This window comes from Solanum verrucosum, unplaced genomic scaffold, assembly GCF_900185275.1.
Source record: "Solanum verrucosum unplaced genomic scaffold, falcon-dt-bn FXZP01000049.1, whole genome shotgun sequence".
In the NCBI taxonomy this organism is placed as follows: Eukaryota; Viridiplantae; Streptophyta; class Magnoliopsida; order Solanales; family Solanaceae; genus Solanum; species Solanum verrucosum.
This window is the reverse complement of record NW_026020221.1, coordinates 11,076,651-11,084,818: the sequence shown is the minus strand read 5'-3', so window position 1 is coordinate 11,084,818 and position 8,168 is coordinate 11,076,651. Positions and strand designations below refer to the sequence as shown.

At 31.3% G+C, this 8,168-nt stretch overlaps 2 pseudogenes; one reads left to right on the top strand and one right to left on the bottom strand.

Moving 5' to 3' along the window:
• Positions 1–969: 969 nt before the first annotated feature.
• LOC125831190 (uncharacterized) lies at positions 970–1,903 on the top strand (annotated as a pseudogene).
• Positions 1,904–2,724: 821 nt separating this feature from the next.
• Positions 2,725–7,660, bottom strand: LOC125831163 (uncharacterized; annotated as a pseudogene).
• Between the last annotated feature and the right edge of the window lie 508 nt (positions 7,661–8,168).

Sequence of the window (8,168 nt, the reverse complement as noted above, 5' to 3'; positions counted from 1 at the left end):
TTATGGATTGATACATTAAACCTGATCAAATAACAAATATATATGGTGTAATTCAGCTACATATTAGTTTATTATTCAGATGATTGTTGTTGGAAATTCTAGGCGTCAGTTAGGAAAAATACAGACATATTCAAAGTGAGATACTTCAATAGTGAACATTCATGTCCATTAAGGGATAGGGTTTTAAGTAAGGTACAAGCTACTGTTGGGTTTGTTAGTGGTGTGACAGCACCAAAATTGGAGAATCATAAAAGAAAACATACTCCAAACGATATAATTATTGATATTATGGCACTCTATGGTGTTGAAATTTCTTACCAACAAGTATGACGGGCTAAAATATGTGCATTGGAGATGATCAAGGGTAAACCTGTAGATGGATATAGACAGATGTCAAAATACATATATATGTTGGAAACTGTGTATCCAAATTCATATATACGGATGCACAAATCGAAAAAAAATGAGTTTATGTATCTATTCATATCATTAAGGCCAATGATGAGAGGGTTTGAGTTTTGTAGGCATGTTGTTGTTGTTAATGCTTCACATCTTAGCGGAGCTTACCGAGGGACATTTGTATCGGCACGTACACTCGATGGGGTAGGTATGTCATGTTGTTTATTAATTTAATTTTTTTTAAAAGTAATTTTAACATTCTGCAACAATTTTTTATAAATAATTATAATGTTGTGTGTTTCTATGTTAAGGTTGCATATTGCCTTTAGTTTATGGAGTTGTTGACACGGAAAATGATTGTTCATGGACATGGTTCTTTCAAAAGTTTAAAAATGTATTTGGTGAGAGAGAAAAAATGTGTGTTGTATCTGACAGAAATGAAAGCATAATGAAGAGTGTAAGTATTGTTTATCCAAATGATCCTCATTTGCATGCATATGGCACCTCTGGAAATATGTTTGTACAAACTTTAGGAGAAGCAGATCCACACTAAGTGATCTGTTTTATTCAATGGCAAATGCTTATAGAAAAGAGGATTTTGAAAAGTTGATGGCTAAATTGGAAAAAGTATATGGCAGAGTTAAGAAGTATCTTCAAGATGCTGGGTATGAAAGGTGGTCTAGGTCACATGCAACAGTGAACATGGGGAGAATGATGACTTCAAATATAGCGGAATGTATCAATGGTTGCCTTGTTGATGCACGACAACTACCTATTATAGACTTTCTGGAAGAAGCTAGAATTCTAATTGGTTCTTGGAATTGCAAAAATCGAGAAATAGCTTCTTATACAAAGGAAACATTAGGGAGGATATTTGAAGAACCATTGATTATAAACGCGTCTAAATGTGCAAAAATAAAGGTGCATTTATGTATTACAAGTATTATGTATCTAGCTTTACTTCTAATTATATTATTGTGTATACCAAATGAAAAAACGTGTGATGTATCTCTAATTTGTAAACAATTGCAGGTTGTTGCATCTTCTGAATTTATTTTTTCAGTGTATGGAGGTGGGATAAGATACATTGTTTATCTTGAGAGAAAAACTTGTTCATGTGGTAGATTTCAACATGACGAGATACCTTGTGCGCACGCAATGACCGTTTTGAAGAAGAGGAATATTAAAGATATACACCCATACTGTTCTAATTACTATAAACATGAAGCATTAACAAATACTCATGCAGTTCCAATGGAACCAATGCCAGACAAAAGTGATTAGACAACTCCGGAATGTGTTTTGGAAGAAGTCGTCTTGCCACCAAGATACAAAAAAATGTTTGGTAGACCAAGGAAAAGAGGAAGAAAAATCCAGATGAAAAGCTAACCACAAACACGAATTATTGTGGACGTTGTAGACAAGAAGGTCACAATAGAAGAACATGTACTTACAAGAAGGTCACAATAGAAGAACATGTACTTTCTTCCCGAAAGAGTCTTGATGATTTCTTTTTAAGAGTATTTTTATGCTTCATGTGTAACAATTTTTTGGATATTTTGAATCTGCTAATAAGATATTATCATTTGGTGTGATTTTTACTTTATATAAATGTTACAAGAGACAACATGTTGAAAGATACTAAATATATTGAAATTAATTGTTTTATATTATCATGTAAAATATATTGTATAATGTGTTGGGGCATATAAAAATTTGTTATTTGATAAGTGATTATGTATCATATACATGATAAGTTCAAGTATATTTTGTATCTGATAATAAAATATTGTTAGTTATTGTTCATTTACATCAATGTTACAAGATTCTACATGTTAAAAGATACTAAATATATTGAAACTTAATTGTTTTGTATCAATTGTAACATATATACAAATTTGTTATTTGATAATAAACTACGTATCATATACATAATAATTTTCTGGATATTGTGTATCTGATAATAACATAGTATCAGATGTTGTGATGTACATCAACGTTACAAGATACAACATGGTAATAGATACTAAATAAATTAAAAATTAATTGTTGTTTACCAAGTGTAAAATATATAGTATTAGATATTATTATGTAGCTGATGGCTATATTGTATTAGCAGTATTGGTGTATACCATACTTATAAGATACAATTTGTAACAAGTTACTATATAGTAAACTATATATATTAAAACAAAAATTGAAAATGAAATACAAAATTTGACAAAATCAGTCTTCAAATTAATAATTACTTAGAAATATTATGTTAAAATGGGAAGAAATATTACAAAATACTAATTAATGTATCTTCACCACAATAAAACATAACTATTCTACATTAATCAGTCCATCTTCTGCTGGTGAAGTGTAGTCACTCTTCGGCCTTGTAGGATCATCATTATCGCTAACATATCCTGCCTTGGCCTTGTCCATACCATACTTCCATAACAGTGTTGCATATCTATTGCGAAGATAGTCACTCTGAAAACTAATAGATGGAATGTTAATTTCATCGCTCAAGAATTCAGTAAAAGCAACTACATACATTCCACAGTCACTGCAAACAAGAAGAAGATACATTAAAAAAATGAATTAAATGTGTAAGTAAAGAAATTGTTTTACAATAATAATAGGCTATCGCTTTGTTGTTGCATAATGTCTTGAGCATATTCCACCTTAAACAACTGTTGTGGACCCAACAGTTCACCAGTTTCTTTGTCTTTGTACACCTCTAATGATGCCCAATTAGTTCTCTCCATTTTATCAAAGAACCCACTATCATGAAGATAGTTTGGAAGGATTATAGACAACTACTTTATCTCATCGGAATAAACTTTTTTCCTTGATCCCATAGATGAGTCATACACTCGTATTAACCTTTTCTTTAAAACAACCACAACAAACACCCAATGAAATCTCTGTCACAGTTAACTGAAATATAAACCTCGTCTACTAAATGTCATGGTAAAGCAATAGGGATCGAAAATCCATTTATGATGTCTTTGATAGACCTTTCATAAACATATACAGTAACATCACGATCAATATGTTCATGTGTACTAAGAGTATCATCTGCAGGAGCATAATAATACCTCTTGTATACAATGTTGATATATGACTTGAACAAATAGTTGACCGTAGTGTATCTATACTGATCCATGCTTCTTAATTTTGACTTCTTGTGTAGATAGTAAAAAATTACATCTATGTACTGTAAAATAAAGAAAAAAAACATAATATATAAATCAGCACAATATGAAACAAAAAAGATACATTGAAGAAAAAGCAAACCCAATTAGTAATCTGATATCTATTTTAAATGACACATGTTGATTGTGTATCTTATACATAATTGGAATGCTTATTGTACCTGATCAGTCCAGCATTTCATTGGATGTGACATAGTATAAAATCAGTTCTTGTCAACAGGAAATGCGACAACAAAATCCATATGGTCAAAACCAAATAGAGCATATTTGCCTCTATATTTATCCTCAGATGGTTTTCTATGAGAATGATTAAAGTCAAAATAAAAATAATTTAATAAAAAGTAATAGTATAAAGATACATTAATAAGAAAAACTTACTTATTCGCATGTGATTTGAGGAGTCTCTTTTGTATCCACTCTAAGAACTCTTGCATTAAACCTGACGAGAGTTGATATGTGATTCGACATTATTCAAATGGAGTGTATGGGCGGATGTCATCGTCTATTTTCTCCTTGCCCTTATCACTTGATCCAAAAGAAGTCAAATAGGGAGACTGCATAATCTTTGAAGGCATTATGTTACGCTAAGCTGGAGCTTTTGTATCAAGATTGGGGGCAAGCTCCTTGACTGGCAGCTGGGTAGGTGGCTGGCTTTCAGATAGAAAATCATCACTTTTGGTTAGCTCGAGTGGAATGATTACACTCAGTGATTTGACATTAATTGGCTAATTTGGAAGTCCATATACAGGTGCATCTTTGGCTGCCTCGGTTCTGAAAGAAATGGAGTCTGATGTGGTAGAATCCTATATAATGTCAGGGAAATATAAAATATATTACAATTTACATAAACAAATTATACCACATCAGGCAATTGTTAGCATTTTCCAATAAACAAATTATAACCATACTGATGTATCAACAACTACTGGATTTGAAGCATGTTTTTCTACGTCTTGTTGAATTGTATCAGAACCATCATCCTAATAAAGAGAATATCAGATACTATTATGATTTTTTTCAAAAATAATTAATGTATAATAATTAAAAAACTCTTTACTTACCACTTTCTTATCATGAAAAATCACATTTTTCGAAGGATCGCTATAGTGTGTTGTGGGTAGAAGCCCAGTGGACTCTTCCATTGCATGTTCCTTAATGGATGTATCATCCTTCTGTGTTTGTAGATTTGATTATAAGAAAAAATAAATTAAAATATCTGGCAATGGTAGAATATTAATGTAAATGATACAAAAATTAAATATAGCATCATATACATTATTAATGTATAAAGTACAATCAGTGATGCACAAAAATAGCAACGTCTGTTTCATTATTAAAGTATTAATCATCAAACATGATATATTCTTAAAATTATTTAAGGAATTGAAACGAACAATAATGCATGTGATATTAATTTAGGTATCAGATATGTACGTACCTTTGCAACATTTTCTTCAGAACCCTTTTGTTTTCCCACCTCCACAACAGGTACATCAACATCATGATCAATAGTTGCAAAATTCATTTGCATGGGTGAAATGGTTTACTGGTAGAATTATCAGAATTGGGTTGTGGATCAACATTACCTTTCTCTACAGAATCATCCACTATATATGGGATGAAACGCCTCTAATATCCTTCATGATCCAAAAAATCAGTATAACACAAAACTGAAAAGGGAAGCAAAAAAATAAAAATACAACTTTTTCAGTTTTGTTATCTTTCGCGCCAACAACTTTCAACAATTCAGCATGATTTTCTTTTATTAACGCCTCAAGAGCTCCAATTTTATTGTCAACCTAGATTCAAATTAAGCATATTAAATGGAGTTAATAATGAACAAACAAATGTTTAAATCATATGGTTGTGTTTACTTACATAACACTTCATGAAATTCTCCAGTTCCTCAATTCATGCACTGTCCAAAGCTGTTCTTCAAAAGATTGTATTATAAGGAACACCAGATACATTATCAACTTGTTGCGGTTGTGAATTTGGAGTTTGAAATGACTGATTTGGTTGCTCATGTGGTTGTGTGGCTTTGGGCACAATAATTTTATGTGGATGTACAACCTTTATTCTCTTGGGGGGTGGGGTTGATCATGCACTAGAAACTCATGTTGATCTCCTTAACAGTTGCTCCGGAGGTTTTGATGAGAAGTCTTCAAAACCAGGAACCTCCTCCGGTTGCACCCCCTCATTATTAACATTTGATGAATCTGATTGAATTGGAGGTACATGACTGTTATCTGGTAAATCAAGTGATCTGATTTCCTCGGGAGTTGGCTGAATGTTAGAACAATCATTCTATACAAACAAATAGTAAAACATCATGAGAACAAACGTAATAATGTATCGCAAACTAAAAAAAGGAAGTAAAAATATTGTTATGTAGTAATTACCTCAGTAAAGATGATTTTCATAAACATCTCAAATTTGGGCTTTGCACCCACAACTTTCCAATTGCATATCCTTGGTATACCATTTTCTTCTTTAACAACTATCTCGTTATTTATTACAAACGCACGTTCATATACCCAGACATTAAGTGTGTATGGGAGTCCATTCAAACGATACATTTTTTTGTTAGGGTGTACTCTTTTCTAAATGATTTCATTTACTTTGTGAAGGCAAGTCAACCCCACGGGTATTGTTCATAACTGTCATCTTCTACCATGAAGAAATCTTCAATAGGAATTGTTGCATCACCAAGTTGCGAATATACAAATGTATGAATGAAATACAAGATAGTCATCTGAAGGGCATCATCAGTGTTGTCCCAACCACCTTGTATAAAACGATCTACCAGACGTCATTTATTTACATTATAATTTGGACTAGGAAAATATCTTTGCACCAGCCTACTAGTTTATGAATCTGAATAAGTAAAATCTTTGATATTTTCTTTACATTTCAAACCAGTAATAATAGCAAACTCTTTGGTACTAAACTGCAAGACATTTCCTTTGGCATGACGAATGTGAATTTCTTTATCTAGATTGTCCTGCTCAACCTCTAAAAGATATAAACACTTGGTAATCTGACCTTGATAGTTGCATTTGGGGATATTTAGGTATGGAGCAAATATGGTATCCTTGAATAATTCCATACCTTCGTCCTTTATTGACAACACTAAATCTTGATTAAAATTTGAGTTGTAAGTAGGACCAAACTTTAGGGAGTGCTCTGGAATATGTTTAATTACATATTTCATATTCTGCAATTCCATAAATGATGTTTATCAATCATAAAAAAAAAGTATATGATACATGCATACCTACAAAGAGAAATATAATGATGTTTCGCTTTATTTGATACTAAATAATAACAAAACATAATAGATAAACAAAATCAATTATTTTGTATATACAGTGACATAATTGAATGTGATACAAATATAAAATCTCATAACCAATATATGTTGTTTAAGTATCATTTGCGCATTTATTTATGACTATGATACACTGTACAAAAAACAACCTACATGCCAAATTGTGATTTAAACAACTATCTTAGATACAATACTCTTCACTTTATTTGATACTAAATAATAACAAAACATAAGAGTTACACAAAGTCAATTATTTAGTATATACAGTGACGTATATCTGACTATGATACAAAATATAAAATTTCGTATCCATTATATGTTGTTTAAGTACCATTTGCTCAATTATCTATGAGAATGATACACTGTACAAAAAACAACCTACAAACAAAAATGTGATTTGAGCACTTATCTTATATACAGTTCTCTTCACTTTAGATACATTAACAATTAACAACAAAATTCGTAACAAAATATTATATCTGGGAAACAACTGCATATTTCAAACAAGATACATAACAAAAAATTATTTATCATCAGATTAAAAAAAACGAATAAAAATAGGGGATACATATATGATAAAAAAACATACCATGTGTAGTGTTGGTTGATTAATGGGAGGGGCAACCTTTCTACCCCTTTTCTTTGGGGTTTTCGCATCCTTTGATTTAGAAGATGCATGTACTTCCTTTTCCGATTTTCTCGTGTTGGAACTTTGATTTGTCATTATTATTGGGTCATGCATCCTTTTAGATCTCAATTATGCCCAATTAGGATCTTCTGAATCAAATATTCGAGATTTGTTAGATGTTAGATGCATAATGCAAGAGCCAAAATGATGAATACACAATAAAAAGAAGAAGATGAGGAAATCAGAATGAAGAAGATGAGACAACTTAATTTGAACTCTACAGGCAGTTGAATAGTGATAGGATTCTTTTGAAATTCAAATTGATTTGAATTTGATAACTCATTTGGTAATGGGGAGAGATTGAGGGCGAAAATTAGGGAATGAAAAACGTCTGTTTTGGCTTCCAAAGAATAATGTATCCGGTAAAGTTGAATTGGGGAAAAAGTAGGGAATTTTGTATTATAATAAAAGAGTAGGGAAATAATGAGAATAGGTAAACTAATGTTGTGTACTTTAGTATTTTTTTTCCTATTTTTATTCCTACCCCCAAACCAGCCTGTAACACCTCGGTCTTAGAAAAAGCTAAATTTAGAAAGAACTAAAT